The following is a 17,838-nucleotide window of genomic DNA, read 5'->3' on the forward strand; positions in this document are numbered from 1 at the left end:
CTTACCAGTATACAGATTTATCATTACTATTACCAATTGCCATAGCAAATACAATTTAGATTATCTTCCCAAAATGAAAATGACTTTCTCATCCTTTCTTAATCCAAGCCTACCCACACCTTATAATCTTTAATGTATGAAATTTTGGAATGTAATTTCACATAGGTTGTTAAACCAGAATAACTGTTCATTCACTCCATCACTTAGTCCTTCAACAAATATTTAGTGAACAGCTATTATGAGCCATGCAGTCTTCTAGAGCTTGAGCTTTATAATACAGCTGAATACTCCTGCCCCAGCCATGTTTAAATGCTACCAACTTGGACAGACAGTAAAAATAAACAAAATAAATTACAATATGACAAGGATGCCATTAAAAATTGAAATAAAGTAAGGTGATTAGTAACACTTGGGGGAGTATTGTAGTGTTACATACGGAGGTCTGTTAGTCTTACAAAAATCTGACCTAACAAGTCATCTAAGAACAGAGTCATAATACAGTGTAATTCCGCAGTGATAATATATAATGATAATGAAGAGTATCTGCTCCTCAAGGCTACCAGAAGAAAGAGAATAATAAAGATTAGAGCAGAGTTAAACAAAATAGACAATATAAACCAATAGAGAAAATCGACATAACCAAGATATGGTTCTTGGAAAAGATCAACAAAATTGGCACACCTTTGGCTAGACTGAGAACAAAAGAGAAAAGATTCAAGTATTTAAAATCCAAAATAAAAGAGGGAACATTATGATTGATTTTACAGAAATAAAAAAACATGAGAGTACTGTGAACAACTGTATACCAACAAACTGGATAATCTAGATGAAATGGATAAATTCCTACAAACCCAAAGCTTATCATAAAGAAGTAGAAAATCTGAATAGATATAGAACTAGGAAGGAGATTGAATAAGTAATCAAAAATCTCCCAACAAGTAACCATGACTACAACTGCCTCTGGTACTGTCTCTTCCAAATCAGAAGTCAAGGAGAGACGCACAGATCATACCTCACTTCTGCTAGAGATAAAGAGTTTGAATCCCAAGAAAAGCAAGATCTAGATAAGCAAGATAGTCTTGAAGATTGAAACCAGGTAACAGTAAACTGATATTCGGGAAGCTGAAAAAACAATAGGAAGAAATTGTTCTACCTGAACTAGAGAACAAGAAAGTAAGGAAGAGGAAAAAGAAAAGATAAAAATAAAAGGAGTCAGAAACATCTAGAGATGAATGTAAACAAAAGTTCTCCAGAATATAGGATGAGACTTACCAGTGTTACAGACTAGAATCAACTTCAAGTTCAACCACTCCATCCTCTTGACTTTCTACCATGAGTAGTTTACTCTGCCTCAAGTCAACTGAACAGGCCAAACAGCCTTGTAGATATAACTTGTTTACTACTGGGGATGGGGAGACAGGGAGTGGGGGGCAGGGAGGGGGACCGGGGAGAAGGAGGGAAGGAGGGAGAGAGAGAGAGGGAGAGAGAGAGAAAGAGAACGAACAGGAAAAAAAGAAGATAAATCACAGCCTAAATCAGAGAACGATGGCGACCAAGAAAGATCTTCATATTGGCAACAAGATAGTGATGAAAATGAAAAAGAACAACAATCATACAGAAGAGGATTCAAATAGGAAAGAAACATATACAGATTCCATTTCTAGATGTGAAACCAGTTCCACATCAGCTAGTGATCAGTATAATTCCTTGTTGAGTTTCTCTGGAGCATATGGTTACTTAGAATGAAGAAAATCTTGCAGTAGTAGGCTAGAAAAGGATGGTTCAACAGACTTTAAAAAACTTTATGAACAAACTCTAGCTGAAAATGAAGAACTGAAAACACAGCTACATAATACAAATAGGGAACTGACAGATCACAGATTGTAATTGGTAAAGGCCACCCAGAGATAAGAAAGATTTGCTGAGAGGTCACTATGGGAAATGAAAAGAAAGGAATGAAGAGCTCCAGAGAAAAAAATATCTGAAGTCGAAGAAAAGTTCAAATGTTACCAAGACCTAAAAACAGACAACCAGAGGCTAAAGAATGAAAATGAAGCCTTGATTAGAGATATAAACACTTTCCAAATTAAAAAAAGAAACAAATAATAAAACTGCACATATTAGTAAACCAGTGGACCATAACTGAGTCACTAGAAGTCTGGGAAGAATCCTTTGGAGACTGTCATCTTCAGATATCCTGCCAAATGTCCGCTTATCTAGGATTTTTGTTTCATTTTTTTTTTTCTTGTATCAATACCCTTATTTCATGTTAATGCAGCTGCTGAGTTTTTTCTAATGACCAAGGAAACTTGTTTACAGCTCCAGTTTATAAGGAAATTGTTCAAGGCCAGATATACTTCAGATATTTAACCAGTAGGCCTTAGTTGTACATAAGTATTTTTGTGTCAACAACTTCCAGCTCTTACAGAAAACAGCTATTCGACATTTTTTTAATGTGCTAGTTTCCAGTTTTTAATATTTAATTTTTTCTTTTACAGCTAAATTTGAGTTTGCATTTTTTTTTCCTTCTAATTCTTCACATGGCAGAAAATAACATTTACAGAAAATAACGATTTGTCTTGTGAGATCACTGTCATGTATTGGGCTAATGTTGTGTTTCCTCTCACCTGGAATTAAATTGCTTGTCAAAACACTGGCCTTCATTGCTTGTGCAATATGCATTTATTTCTTAGATAAATGCTTTAAAGTCGATTGAGATTCGATTCTTTTCAGTCTTGTTTTCTGCCTTCATTGGTCACTTTTTTCTGTTTTTTCATTATTGGAATATAAGACACTAGCTTCTGTAATCTTCACATTCATTTTAGCAGGTACTGAGTGATGCTGTTATAATATGTGTTGTTTTGATTTTTAGACCACTACATGGCATGCTTCACTATTTGGGGAGGTAGGGGTGGTGCTTAAACAACAGAAATTTATTTTCTCACAGTTCCGGAGACTGGAAGACCAAGATCAAGGTGTCAACATGGTCAGGTCCTCTCCCTGGCTTACAGACAACCACCATCTTCTCATGTCCTCATATGGTCTTTCTTCAATGCCTGCCTGAATGCAGTCGGCTACTATTTTCATATTTCAATATCTGTTCATACAAAGTAGGCTACCCCATAGCTATGTTAAAAACAAAACTGGCTAACAATGTGATATAAAGATTTTAGAAGGTACACATTACGTGGAGCTATATCTTTACAAAAAGTTTTCTACTGTAAAGTACTTTTACTTTTCTTTTCAGTTTTCATTTGATAGTATTCAACCATAATTAAAGTTGTATAATTGCTTCACACTTCACCTATATTTATCTGAGTGCTAAAACTGTTATGCAGACACCACATGTAGCCACATAGGCCACTATATTGCCGCCATATGTGACTTCTCCAATCAGGGTGCTTCCCTGAAGATTCTCATGGGAGAAAAGTTGAGCCCATAGCAAAGAACACAATAGCATTTTAGAGATAGCAGGTGGGATTTTTTATGTCCAGACATCATATTTGCCCAGGTAAGCTATCCAAGGCATGTCTTCCCCATTCCTAATGGCTTTTCTCTGAGGGCCACTCAATGCTCAGGAAAAATAGTTGGTGCCACAGGGAGGGGGTAAAACAGGAACTGTGGAGGTACCACACAAGGTCTTTATATGCAAACACAATAATTTATATGTGTTTGCAAAATAAATAAATTAAAAGTAACTGAAGTCTCCTTAACATGGCATGAGTTAGGCCACCAGATACAGGAGCAGTGAAATGGACATAAGACAGGGCAGGAAATGCGGAAAATCAAAAGCAAAATATTTGGAATGCAAATCAATTTTAAACATGTATATAGTGGTATTAACAGCCTACTGCAAGAGAATAGAGAGAGACAATAAAGGGAAAAAATATTAGCTGAGAAAATGATCTGTGTTAGGATTTCACATACAGAAGATGGAACAGACACAGGGTTAAAAAAAGGCTTCCCTGAAGTTAGACAATCTGCTAGTGGAAGAAGGATTAAAACCCATGACCATCTGACTTTAAAACCAGTGTCTTTCCACCACAATAAGCTCCTAGAGATGCACAGTAAAAGGGAGAAATGAACAATAAGTGTCAATTCCAAGACCCGGGTCCATTCACAGACACAAGCCAACTCATATGGCTTCTCTCTAATATGAGCTCTACGATGTATAATCAGCTGTGACTTCTGAAAGAAGGCCTTCTCACACTCTCTACATTCATGAGGTTTCTCTCCAGTGTGAATCTCTAATGTATAATGAGGGGTGACTTCTAGGGGAAAGCTTTCCAATAGTTACTACATTCATATGGTTTTTCTCCAGCACGAACTTTCTGATGTATAATGAGGGATGATTTTTAAGAGAAGGCTTTCCCACATACAGAACATTCATAAGGTTTCTCCTCAGTATGAGTTCTCTGATGTACAATGAGATGTGACTTCTCATTGAAGGCTTTCCCACATGCACTGCAATCACAAGATTTTTCTCCATTATAAATTCTTTGATGTATAATGAACTGTGACTTTTTAAGAAAAGATTTTCCACATTCAATACATACACAGTTCTTCTCAGCTTCAACATTCACATATTGAATAAAACATTGTTTACTGCTGATCTTTTCATACTATCTTCAAACTCTATTATGAAGTTATTTATGTTTAAAATAGGAAGAACCAGGTGTTCTCCCATATCCAAAAATCAGTGCTTTTTCTTGCATAACCCCTATTACAACAGAATAGGTTTATATTATATTTCAAGCTCTTTTCAAATGAATTATATTTATACAATCTTTGTCTTGAAGTTTCTAGCTCTGTGAAATTATAAACTATTTTTTCAAATGCATTATATGTACGGCCTAACTCCTCAATTACTGTTTTGCTGTTGATGATCGTAACTAGCCTAAAAAGCCTGTCTCGATTTTCCTGATCTCACTCCAGCAGGTCATCACCTTGCCAGACTTTTAAAATGTAGTACAATGAATGATCTCTTGTGACACTTCCCAGTATCTCCTTATGGAAGGAAACATCTCCAAGTACATCCAATTGAAGGGTATCAAGACTAGTATCCCTGTCTGAAAGAATAAAGAGATAAAACAAAACATATAAAGATTTAGTACAGGACAGAAAAAAATAAATGGATGTTTTAGAGTGGTCCATGAAGAGAGCAAATTTGAAGGGCAAGAGACCATTTAAAACACAACAAAACATGTTAGTTTATCATGTGAGTAATTACAAATGAACTTTACTTCCGACAATGGTGACAATGTAGTAGTCATGGAATTCACTTTAGAAAACAGGTATAAAACTGAATAACATGATTTGCAAAATTACCAATTCAGGGCATTGGAAAACTACCAAAGACAGCTCACAAGCTGTAAAGTGTTTACTCACCAAACACTTCTACTTCATTAGGTAAGAATGGGGAGCTTGTGGCATTCTTTTCTAGGGTTTTCCTACTCCCATCCCGAGTTTATAGGACAATGACAGATAATGCAAATCCACAGGGTACAGTTTAATGCTGACAGTAAAGCAGCTAGAAATTTAACAGGGAGAATTTGAAAGCAAAAGAGTCATAGAAAGGTAATGAATAGGCAATTTCAAGAGAAGAAAGTATATAAAAGAACCGATTTGACTATAAAGAGGCAGCAAGAAGAAATTTCGAGAGTAATTGAGCTTTACTATGTTATGATTGTTGTGGTAGTTAGCTTACTCTATGCCTTTGACAAAATTTAAAGATAGAGTAATATTTATACTATATAAATTAAAAAAATAAAAGAACCACATGAAAATTCTAAGGTTGAAATGGAAATTTCACCAACTGGGCTCATTAGATTTGAGACAGCAGAAAGCAAAATCAGAATCAGTAAACTTAAGGATATATCACTAGAAATTATCCAACCCAAAGAACAAAAATCTATTATAAAAATAAACAGAACCTCTGCTATCTGTGGAGCAATATTAAGCATTCCAGCATATGTGTAGCTGGCATGCTAGAAAAGGGGGAGAGAAAGAGGCAAAAAAAATATTTGGAGAAATGTCTTAAAAATTAACACATTTCACGGAAAACATTAATTTACACTTCCAAGAAGCTCAACAAACCTCAGGGAGGATACCTAGACACCTAGTCACCTTATTTTGGACATATTTCACAACACTGAAAGCACAAAGTCTAAAGTCTTGGAAGCTAATCCAACCTTAGAAAAGAGTATGACAATTCACTAAGACACAGAAAACAGGCTCACTCGATATCATAGTTATACAATGATAAAAAGGCAAGTACTGTTCAAGCTACTCTACATAGAATCTTTGAAAAGAAATGACACATTTTCCATGTTTTAAATTGCAGAGTAGTAAACAGTTTTACTATATTTTCATCTCTCTGTACACAGTTATAATGACCAGTAAGATATAGTTTTTAATGTTTTGACAAAAAAGTTTAAAAGTCACAAAAAATTATAATTTTTCCCATTGATTATGAAGATTATTTTGCAGAGTTTTGGCTTCCATGGTAATTTTATGGTCCCTCATTATCATACAAAGTGAAAACTACCTGTACTCAAATGCTCATATTAGAAAGCAAAACCATTCTCAAGTCAATGACGTACGCTTCCACCTTAAAAAGCTAGAAAATTAACAAATCAAATCCCAAATAAGTAGAAGACAGGAAACATAAATATATAAGGGAAATCAATGAAATAGAAAATGGGCAAATGGTAGAGAAAAATCAATGACATCAAACCCTGATTATTTAAAAAAATAATAAAATTGATGTGGTTTAGCTAGTGATTAGGAAAAAAAGAAGACATAAAGTAGCTGTATCAGGAATGAAAGAACATCTGTATACTAGATCCTACAGATATAAAAGAATAAGGGAATATTATAAAAAACTTTATATCGATGAATTTGACAATTTTGACAAAGCGGAAAAACTCTTTGAAAGACATGAATTACCGAAACCGACTCATAAAAAACTAGATAATCTAAATAGATCCACATCAAGAAAAAACTTAGTAAATAAAAATCTCCCCACAAAGAGAAGTCCAGACCTAGACTGATAAATTCTTTCAATGAAATAAATCATCTTACTGGTCATTATAACTGTGTACAGAGAGATGAAAATATAGTAAAACTGTTTACTACTCTGCAATTTAAAAGTAGAACAGTTTTTTTTTTAAGTCTGTGAGTCCTTCTAGCAAATCGTCAAACCCGAGGGTGGTCCTGCAGACTCACAACACAACTAGCAAACCAATTCGAGCAACATATAAAAAGAATTATACACCATCACCAAGTGGAACTTATCCAGGAATGTAAGGTTGGTTTATTATCTAAAAATCTATTAATTAAAATTCAGTAATACCTCATATAAATAGATAATCTAAATAGATGCAAAAAATGCATTCGTCAAAATCCAACACATCTTCATGATAAAAACACTCAACAAACTAGAATAAAGACTTTGTCAACCTGACAAAGGGCATGACAACTTACAGCTAACATACTTAACAGTGAAAAACTGGATTTTTCTCCATAAGATCAGGAACAAGACAAGGATGTCTACTCACCATTTTATTCAACATTTTACTGAAGGTTCTAGCCAGGGCAATTAAGCAAGAAAAAGAAATAAAAGGTATCCAACATGTAAAGAAATGTTTAAAAGTATCTCCATTTGGAGATGACAAAATCATTTATATAGAAAATCTTAAGGAATCAAATAAAAAACTTCTGGAACTAATATATGAGTTCAGCAAGTTTTTAGAATACCAAACCAATATACAAAAATCAATTGTATTTCTATACACTTGCAATGGACAATCCAAAATTGGAATTAATGAAACATTTCCATTTCCAATAGCATCAAATAGAATAAAATACTAAGAAATAAATTTAACAAAGAATTACAAAACTATAAAACATCGTTGAAAGAAATTAAAGATATAAACAAATGGAGAAAACATTTCATGGTCCTGGGTCAGAAGGCAATATTGTTATAAAGACGGTTATACACCTCAAGTTGATCTACAAATTCAACCAATCCGCATCAGAATCTGAAGACACTTATTTGTAGAAATTAACACTGAGATTCTAAAATTCATATGAACCCTGAAGAGCCAAAACAATCTTGAAAAAGAAAAAATAATGTTTCAAAAATTACACTTCTCAATTTCAAAATTTACTACAAACAACAGTAATTAAGAGAGTGTGATATTGTTATAAAGACAGATAAATAGATCAGCAGAATATACAGTCTAGAAATAAACCCTTTCATTTATGGCTTATTGGGTTTTTTTGCAAGGGTGCCAAGACCATTCAATGGGAAAAGAATATATTTTCAATAAATGGTACTGGAACGACTGGATAGCCACACGCAAGAGAATAAAGTGGGACCCTTACCTCAGACCACATGTAAAAATTCACTCAAAATGGATCAAATACATAAATGTCAAAGCTAACAGTATGAAAATTTCAGAAAAAATTTATGGGGTAAATCTTCATGATTTTGTATTTGGCAATGGATTCTTCGATATGACACCAAAAACATGAGAAACAAAAGAAAAATAGATAAACTAGGCTTCATCAAAATTAAAAACTCTTGTGCTTCAAAGGTGACTATCAAGAAAGTGAAAAGACAATCCACAGAATGGGAGGAAGTATTTGCAAAACATGTATCTGATAAGAGACATATGATATAAAAAAATCTATATAAACAACTATATCTATATAAAGAACTTTATATAAGTTTTATATAAAGTTCTATAAGAAATTTATCTATATAAAGAATTCTTACAACTGAGCAATAAAAAGATAAATAACTCAATTCAAAAATGGACAAAGTTTACAGCCATGCTACCCTGAACAAGCCTGATCTCATCTGATCTCAGAAGCTAAGCAGGGTCAGGCCTGGTTAGTGCTTGGATGGGAGACCACCTAGGGAGATCAGGTGCTGTAGGCATAAAAAATAAAAAAATAAGGGATTGTAACCTGACAAGGTCCTTGAAATCTGTGAGGTCAACCAAGGGTTGCCTCACCTAAAAAAAAAAAAAAAAAAGAAAAAATGGACAAAGGATCTGAATAGACTATTTTCCAAAGAAGATACATAAATGGCCATAGGCACATGAAAAGATGCTCAACATAGACACCAGGGATTGTTTTGGTTAAACACAGAGTTGCTATATGACCCAGCAATTCCACCCCTAGGTTCATATCAAAGGAAAAATAAAACATATGTCTACATAAAAACTTATATATGAATGTTTATAGTAGCATTATTCATGTAGCCAAAAGGTGGAAGCAAGCCAAATGTCCATCAACTGATGAACAAATAAACAAAATGTAGTATCTCCACACAATGCAATATTATTTGCCAAAAAAGAATGAAGTACTGATACATGCTATAATGTGAACGACCCTTGAAAACACTATGTTAAGTGAAAGAAGCCAGTTACAAAAGACCATATATTACATGACTACATTTAAATTAAATATCAAGAATAGGCAAATCAATAGAGACATAGAGTAGACAGTGATTGCTTAGGGCTGGAAAGATGGAGAACAGACATGTGACAGCTAAAGGGTACAAGGTTTCTTTTGGAAGTGATAAAAATGTTTTAAAATTGACTATGGTGATGGTTACACATACCTGTGAATATACAAAAAAACACTGATTTATTTACTTCAAATGGGTGAACTGTATGGCATGTGAGTTATAGCTCCAAGCTATTTAAAAAATAATAGAAAATTTCTGGATATATCTAATGCAACATTAATTATACTCACACTGTGCATCCAAGCTTATATTCCACTATTCCCCAATAAATATCTTTTTACTGAAATCAAGTAAGCCTAGAAAATTCCTGCCAGAAAAGCCATATTGATTCCTAAATGCAAGAATTTGTACATCTTCTTTCCTAGAGCTTGCCCTCATCCTCCTCTTTCTGCCTAACCCACAATTCAGATACACTTCAAAGTTACTGGTTCATGCTTTAAAAAAATGCCTGCATAAACTATGCCCCATCTCTTTAGACTATAATTTTCACTGAACTCCGAAAGTATATTGGACATGCAATTTTTTACAGCCATGAATCTTGATGTCATGTCTTTCTACATACAACCTATGTTACTGAAAAACATTAGCCTTCTGCTGCCTTTAAATTTCTTTTAGAAAGGCACTAAAGATACGATTACTGAGTGGATCAATATGAAATTTGAAATTACTGAGTGGATCATAAAAAATTACTGGTGGATCAGTAAGAAATTTCTCTCTGTACATGTTCTATTAGTACTTAAATAGTTGTTGAATACCTACCACATGCTCAGCATAGGAGCAAGAAGGAACAGAAGCTACAGATCTGGGTAGAAACAAGTCTCAGCCACCAGCCAATGAAAAATAAGAACAAAGAAACTGAGATTTTACTTCTCTTTTGTCTCCCATCTGCCAGATTTTTACCTGGATAGATCCCATTTGATAGGTCTCCCTTTATGATCCATGGCTTTTCTCTTTGTTCCAACTTAGAGATGACATCTGGTTTGGAAGCTGGATACCCTATTATAAAGACATCATAGATGAATACATTGCAGGAAGAAGAAAGGGTACTGTTTAAAAGCCTCACAATGAAGCTGTCCAGCTGGACCTCAGTAAAGTAATGACCTTCCACTGGAGAGAGGAAAGAGCACAAAATCATTACATATGTCAGGAACCTACTCAACTCAATCAAAGGAGAAAGGAGAGGCACTGGATTGGATGATGCTGAGTTATTTAGGAAAGCTATCCTTACCCACTGAGACCAGGTAGCTGAGGTTCTCCAGCATCACATCCTTGTACAGGGTCCAGTCACTGCCACTCCTCCTGGGTGAAATCTACAGCCACATCCTCAAGCGACACTGGACTCTATAATAATAGCATGCTCCTGTTCAATCTGAAGGGATGATCATCATCATTTTTACCATAGTAAACAAAACTATATGCCCAGTTCTACATTATGCCTATTGAGAAAAATGATGCAAAATTCTGTCTTTAGAAAAAAAGTCAAACACGTCAAGAGAACAGAAGAGCAAAAGAAGCCTAATTATGCAAATGGGAATTCAATAAAGGCAGCATTTCAAATAAGTGAATTATTCAACAAACAGTATTGGGAAAACTAGATAGTCAATTGGTTAAATATTAAAGTTGAGACTTTATGTTTTAAAAAATAGAATAAATAACTTACAGATAGAGAAAAATCTAAACATCACAAATTATTAGTATGTACTAGGTTAACCCAGAAGGAAGGAAATGTTAAAAGTTCTTTCATGTTTTAATTTTTACTTCTATTTACTTTTTAAAATGTTTATACCAAGTAGAGATAATTCATGCAGGCTAGGAAAAAAACAGTAAAATGACTTTATAAACTGAAAAATAGAGAAAAAACTGGCATTAAGTTAGGACTAGATTCACAAACCCTGAGAACACAGCAAAAGCTATGGAGTATGAGACATCCCTGTTGGCCAAGCATTAGCCACTGAATTATAACTTAAGAACGGCCTATTTGAGAGAAATATTTACTTTGGAGACAAACAGACGCTTATCACTCCATCTTATCTAGGTTTTATCCCTGGATAAACTGTACCAGAGTTTCATAAAAAATAATGCTTGTGGAGTTTGGCTCTGACATTATGATGACTGCCCTCTAAAATAAATATTTTAAGACACAACCACAAAAAAAAAAAAAAGATAAAATTATACAGGAGTATAGGTCAGGACATCATCTAAGACCTAAAAAAATTTTTTTTTTCTTCCTAAATCAGCTGAATTCTCTTTGTGGAGAGAATATAAATCATGTACATGTCCTCTACCTTTCCACTGTGGCTGCCAGAAGATATCGAACAAATTTGTGCTTTAATTTATAAACTTATATAAAAATATATAATTTAAATATAGTGAGTGTATTACATTTAATATAATTTATATATAACAAATACATATATTTGAACTATAATAGTAGTTTTATGTGGTTTAAAACCACATATCTGCACATTACCATACTACATAGCAACTCTTTCCAAGTCTTTATCTTTTGTTTGCTCTACATTTCCCCCAATCCTAATGTTTAGCTTTCTGCCCTTTTCCATTTGATTGTATAGAAACCATGTATAAAATAAGGAAGCAACTCACCTGAGACCTGGTTATTTCTTGCTTCTCTTCTAAAAGGGCGGAGGTCTGGGGAATCACGACTGGGAGACAGACTCGAGTCTCCAAGGGCCAGAACTGACATTCACTAGTCTAAAAACGATGACCACCAGTAGTCAAGTGGATAACAGGCCACCCTACAAGAGAAGGTTGTTTGGTCCATACAAAGGGGTCAGCAAGCACCATGTAGAGAAAGTCCTCGTGATTAGAATATGATCATGTAGAACTTAGACAAGGTGTATTTTTAATTCAATAAATGCAGATACGTTTTCTGTTGATTTACTAACACCTTATTGTTCTCCCTTGAACCAGCAATTCTAGTAATTCTATTTGTAGGATTCTATCATGAGATAATAATCGTGAATATGCGTATATACTTATTTAACTGCAGATGAAGCAGTTCTCTGGCAATAAGAATGGGAATAACCAAATACAAAATTGAGGAATGCATCCATATTCCTTAGACAGAAGCAACCAGCAAAATCCTAACAGCTCTTTCATATATTTATTGCTGATTTTCAACAGTGCAGTTGTCTACATAAGAAAATAGTGATAGGTTGGAACCACTGATAAGTGGGAATATACCACAATGCAAGAAAATATTTACCTGGTAAATTTTTCGCAGTCCCAGGACGGGTCATGAAGATAGGGATGAACTGCTGAACTCATTCACAGGAAGTGAATGACCCCATGTTAGAGAGACTATTTCGTATGGGGTACCCTAGGCTTTATCAAAATAAATATGTAAAGAAACAAACAGTCATGTTCACATTTGGACACCCAACTCTGCAACAAGCAAATACAAGGTGTTTAATAAATGTTTGTTGAACAGAATATATAACGATTTCAATAAACTTAGATAGAGGCAGGGCTGAAATCACAGCTCACATGAGAAAGAGAGAAAAACAGCCCCTCACATCTGAGAGCTGGCCTGGCACTCACAGCTCTCCTATTTAACATAATTACATAGAACATCAACATCAGACAAGGCCACACTGTGACCACGGCAGAATAAGACAAAAACAAGACTTCTCTGAAATCATGTTTTAACACAGACAAAACAACAACACTGTCCAATCCACAAAATACCAAATACCACCCTCTACCAGTTAACCTGAAGGACTGCTACTTTTGTACCTATTACAGTTTTAGTCTCAGTCTAGTCTTTCATTTTTCTAGGTAAAATTTATTAAAATTCCCAATCATTGAATTATCCCACTTCCTGACGATATCCAATTCAGAGCAAAGCCCACTTGCTTAAGCCTGCCTCAAAAATCACCATACTTTATACTCACAGGTCGTCTCAGGGCAGTGGAAAGGCTGACCCTGTGAGTGAGATGTCCCTGCGGGTCCCCATTGTGCGCAAGTTCCTAACTTGATGCTAGAGGAATAAACCCAACTTGTTCAATACGGGGTTCCTAGTGGTCTTTGGCTATAGAGAGAACTGACAATAATAATCCTATCCCTTTAGATTTATTTGGTCTTATGTTCAAAGGATGTTTTCTTCCGTGAGGACTGAGTGATGGAGTGAGATGGTGGTTTGAGAAAACATCTGAGGGTCTTCAACTTGGCAGTGGCCTCTGACCTGCAGAGATTGTAAGGTGAAGACTTTTCTAGTAGACTGGGACTGACCTTTATCAGCCCCTGGTCCCTGTTAATGATTTCCACAAGTCACTGAATCACTAGGTACAGAAATTCCACAAATCACTGGCCACACAGAGACCCCATTGGCACACAGACCCATGTAGTTAATAATAGAATCTACTTCATAGAGTTGTTATGAGTATTAAATTAGTTAATACATTCAAAGCACCTATAACCGTGCATGGTATATAGCTGCAATGATCTGACACCAACTACTTGGAACTAGACCAGACTTCACAGGTTAAGGGCACAGTCTTACACAAGACTGCCCTCACTTCAGTCACCAGCTGTAAACTCAGGGGTTCTTAGTACACCCTCACTTCTGGCCAGTGGGCTAAAAATTCAGGGGTTCCCAGAACTCATTCAGGTTTGATAATTCACTTCAATGACTCACAGACAAAATTCAGGAAAGCACTATAGATGCTCAACTTACAATGGGGTTACCTCTCAATAAACCCATTATAAGTTGAATATATCATAAGTCAGAAATGCATTTAACCTACTGAATATCATGGCTTAGCCTAACCAATTTCTACTGAATGCATATCATTTTTGCAGCATCATAAATTTGAAAAACTGTAAGTTTAGCCATCATAAGTCGAGGCTATCTATATACTTATGATTACAGTTTTATTATAGCAATAAAATATGAATAAGAACTACCCAAAGGGAGAGACTCATAGTGTAAGGTCTGGGTCACAAAAAGCAACTGTTGTTCTGTGTTGAGTCGGGATGTGTGACCCTCCCAGCACATTAACTGTGTGACAATACACAGAGTATTGCCAACCAGAGAAGTTCACCTGAGCTTAGTTTTTATTGCGATTTCATTACCTAGGCATGATTGGCCATGAAGATAAACTCAAACTCCACCTCCCCTCTACTCCTCAGAGGTCAAGAGGTTGTCCAAATGATATCCTGTGGTTCAAGGCCCCAACTGTTTAATCACATGGTTGGTTTTTGTAGGGTGGCCAGTCTTCTATCTAGGGGCCCACCATGAGTCATCCAGTTAGCATGAACTATCAGGGCCCACCATGAATAACAGAGACATTCCTGTTGAATAACAGGGACATTCCAAGGATTTAGAGGCTACCTCCCAGGAACCAAAAGCAAAATCTTTATTTTGCTAGCCAAATTCTTTATTCCAATGATTTAGAGGTTACTTCCTAGGAACACTGAACAAAAGCCAGCCAGATTCTTTATTATACAATAGTAAATGCTGTATAGACATTTCCTTTTGTTGAAAATTTATGTCATATAAAAACTGTTATAACATGGAAGGTGATTATCCAATATTATTTTTTCTAAATAACCAGTTTCCCTGGAACTATAGATATCAATCAGGACACTGATTAATGTTGCAATAAATCAATCTGGAGCAACAGTATCTTCATGATACTGAACTGTCCTGTGGAGGAAAATTGTCTCTCAGCTTTTTCAAGTTTTCTTTTTAAATATTACTCAGATGAGTTAGCTATTGATCTTCATATTTATGTAATCTATATAAATTTGTGTGTGCTTAGAAAATATCCAACTTCATCACAAAATACTAATTTAAAGCATTGTTAGCTTCTATTTGCAGGCATTTTAAATAAATCTCTGAGTTGCATTTCCCCTTTTTTCATACTTTATACTCACAGGTCCTCTCAGGGAAGTGGAAAGGCTGACCGCAAGAAGTACAAAAGGCCTTCAACTCAAAGTCAAATTCCAGAGTGAAGAGCCCAAACTTTTAGTGAAATGTGATCCCACCCAGTAGAATTCTTGAAATGGAGTAGGTCTGGTCGCTAATGGAGTAGGCTTGTTGCTAAGTGCCACCTGTGCCTCCCTCTGAGTCTTTTTTGCGGAGAGGACTGGAAACTGCGGCGGGGAGCGCAGCGCTGTAATCAGGTGGAACACGTTTAAACGCCTCACGCGCACCTAGCCTGTCCCTGCGCATGTGCAGCACTGATACATGGGAATTCTGGGAGATGTAGTTTGCGGTCGGAGGGAACACGGCGCCCCTTTTTGCATTGGTGTACTCTCCTTAACCTCACATCGCTGACCCTCAACCGCGGCGGTGGGTCCCGAGTCCATCACTAGGCTGTACTTGGTTGAAACTGGAGGTGCGCCGGCCGAAGAAGAGGGCGCAGGTGAACAACAGGGCTCAGCAGACTTTGGGGTAGGTGTGGACGGGCATGTGTCAAAAGCGGCAGTGACCCTGCACAACCTGGGCTCGTGAGGCCAGGCGGACGGGTCTCAGAAACCAACGCGGTGCACGGGCACTGCAGGTGTCGCGCCACGGAGCGCATGCCTGTGCGCACAAGTGGCAGACACCACGAGGAGGAACGCCTTCAGGGCGTTCGAAAGAGAACCAAGTTTCGAAAGAGAACCAAGCTTTACTGAAGGTCTGAAATGTTCCAGGTGAACTGGTATTTGTTTTCCATAGGTGTCTAACTTTATCTCTTATAGCAACACTTTAAGTCGGTTTTTCAAACTATGGGCTGCAACCCAGTAGTGACTATGGGTGGTGAAGTCTTGTTCAGTGAGTCAAGACTAGGATATTTATTTGCCAGTACTTTTTCTTTAGTTGGGATACAATTTACGTGGAATGATTTGCACGTGATTTACAGAGAATAAAAGTGTAAAATTTGTTGTCTACACTCAAGTAACTACCACCCCCCCAAAAAATATAGAACATTTTAATCCTCCAGAAAGCTCTGCCCATTCCAGTTAACCCTTCCCCAGACCAGTTTTCCAATTTCTATCTGTATAGGTTAATTTTGCCATTCTAGGTCATATAAATGGAATCCTGTAGTATGTATTCTTGTATGCAAGCATTTAAAAAAGTTAAATAACACTAAACTATCACACATATATCCCAAGTGATAAGAATTTTTTGTATAACTTACTACAGCTATATATATATATGTATATATTCAAAGACTATTTATTGAGCATCTGTGAGCCAGACACTGTTCTGGTGCTGAGGATACAACATTGAATCAAACAAAAATCCCTGCCTTCATGAAATTTTAGTTTTGGTAAGTAGGGATAGTCAATAAATAATAAGTACAATAAATCAGTAAATGAGATAGTATATTAGAAGATGAGGTGTTATGCACGAAGAAAAAGTAAATCAGGGTAAAGTGTAGAAAGGTTAAGTTTGAATTAGGTAGACAGGAAAGGCCTCCTTGATGATATTTGAGCAAAGACTTGAAATAATAGAAAAGTGTGCTGAGCAGAGGAAACAGCGTGCGTGCATCCCTGCACATGTGTGCGTGTACACGCACTAGGTTGTTTTGTAAAATATGTTGATTACCTTAATCAAAAAGTAAAAATAGTGAGAGTCCCTGGTACAATGCAGGTATTAGTTCCAATTTTACTGAGGCTCAGAAAGGTGAAGTGACTTGCTGGAGAATTACATCAACCTCATCTCAGTGGATGAGGACCATTTCCCAGTGTCGATTGTCATGTGCCTGATTGACTACTTTCCCTGTCTTAGTTGCTCCAAATTGCCAGCCCTTTGAAGTACTTTTACAGGTTTGGCCCTGAGTCTCAGTAGACCAAGATTGATAATCTTTTGGGAGGCATAGCTACAAGTTTGTTGAAGGACATCTCTTTTTCGGGTACAAATTGGCATCTTCATTAGGCAGTCTGGATGAGTTCAGAGTTCAAAGGACCTAAGGCTTGGGTAGCTAGGCCATATCCCATATCATTTCCCATTGACAGGATATCAAACCACCAAGCCAGTTGTGATCCACAAGTTGGAAGAAGAAGAACCATGGATGATGGAGAGAGAAACCCCAAGTTGGAGCTCCCCAGGTGAGTTAGGTGAAGAGGGGTATGGATGGAGGTGAATGAAATTAAGATCACAACTGGTCAGTCTTAGAAAAATGTGCTTCAGGACTCTTTCTAAAGGCCTTCGGTCCATGGCCACACTACCTTGAACAAGCCCAATCCTGTCTGATCTCGGAAGCCAAGCAGAGTTGGGCCTGGTTAGTACTTGGATTGGAGACCACCTAGGAAAACCAGGTGCTGTAGGCATAAAAGATAAAAAA

The 17,838-nt window shown here is 36.2% G+C and overlaps 1 protein-coding gene, 1 long non-coding RNA gene and 3 pseudogenes across 30 annotated transcripts in view; 4 read left to right on the forward strand and 1 right to left on the reverse strand.

Annotated features, from left to right (window-relative positions):
• ZNF300 (zinc finger protein 300) overlaps positions 1–15,717 on the reverse strand; it is a 37,280-nt gene extending 21,563 nt beyond the window's left edge. For 14 of the 26 annotated variants that reach the window (XM_023537278.1, XM_023537264.1, XM_023537242.1 and 11 more), the window contains exons 1-5: positions 15,440–15,716; positions 12,768–12,886; positions 12,146–12,297; positions 10,770–10,882; positions 10,442–10,537 (exon numbers count right to left, since the gene is read on the reverse strand). The gene's annotated coding sequence lies outside the window, so the exon portion shown is untranslated. Of the gene's footprint in view, positions 1–10,441; positions 10,538–10,769; positions 10,883–12,145; positions 12,298–12,767; positions 12,887–15,439 lie in introns of all 26 variants that reach the window. The other 12 variants (XM_023537270.1, XM_023537251.1, XM_023537258.1 and 9 more) reach the window with 2 other exon arrangements.
• On the forward strand, positions 1,491–3,049 carry LOC105299480 (annotated as a pseudogene).
• Positions 8,829–8,947, forward strand: LOC111746371 (annotated as a pseudogene).
• A 56-nt stretch (positions 15,718–15,773) lies between the features above and the next one.
• The window catches only part of LOC105299459, a 16,667-nt gene continuing 14,602 nt past the window's right edge, over positions 15,774–17,838 (forward strand). For 3 of the 4 annotated variants that reach the window (XR_002783071.1, XR_896530.2, XR_002783072.1), the window contains exons 1-2: positions 15,774–15,959; positions 17,510–17,602. This is a non-coding gene — a long non-coding RNA (uncharacterized LOC105299459). Of the gene's footprint in view, positions 16,202–17,509; positions 17,603–17,838 lie in introns of all 4 variants that reach the window. The other variant, XR_002783070.1, reaches the window with a different exon arrangement.
• Positions 17,706–17,824, forward strand: LOC111746384 (annotated as a pseudogene).

The sequence above is a fragment of the Pteropus vampyrus genome, unplaced genomic scaffold (assembly GCF_000151845.1).
Source record: "Pteropus vampyrus isolate Shadow unplaced genomic scaffold, Pvam_2.0 Scaffold185, whole genome shotgun sequence".
In the NCBI taxonomy this organism is placed as follows: domain Eukaryota; kingdom Metazoa; phylum Chordata; class Mammalia; order Chiroptera; family Pteropodidae; genus Pteropus; species Pteropus vampyrus.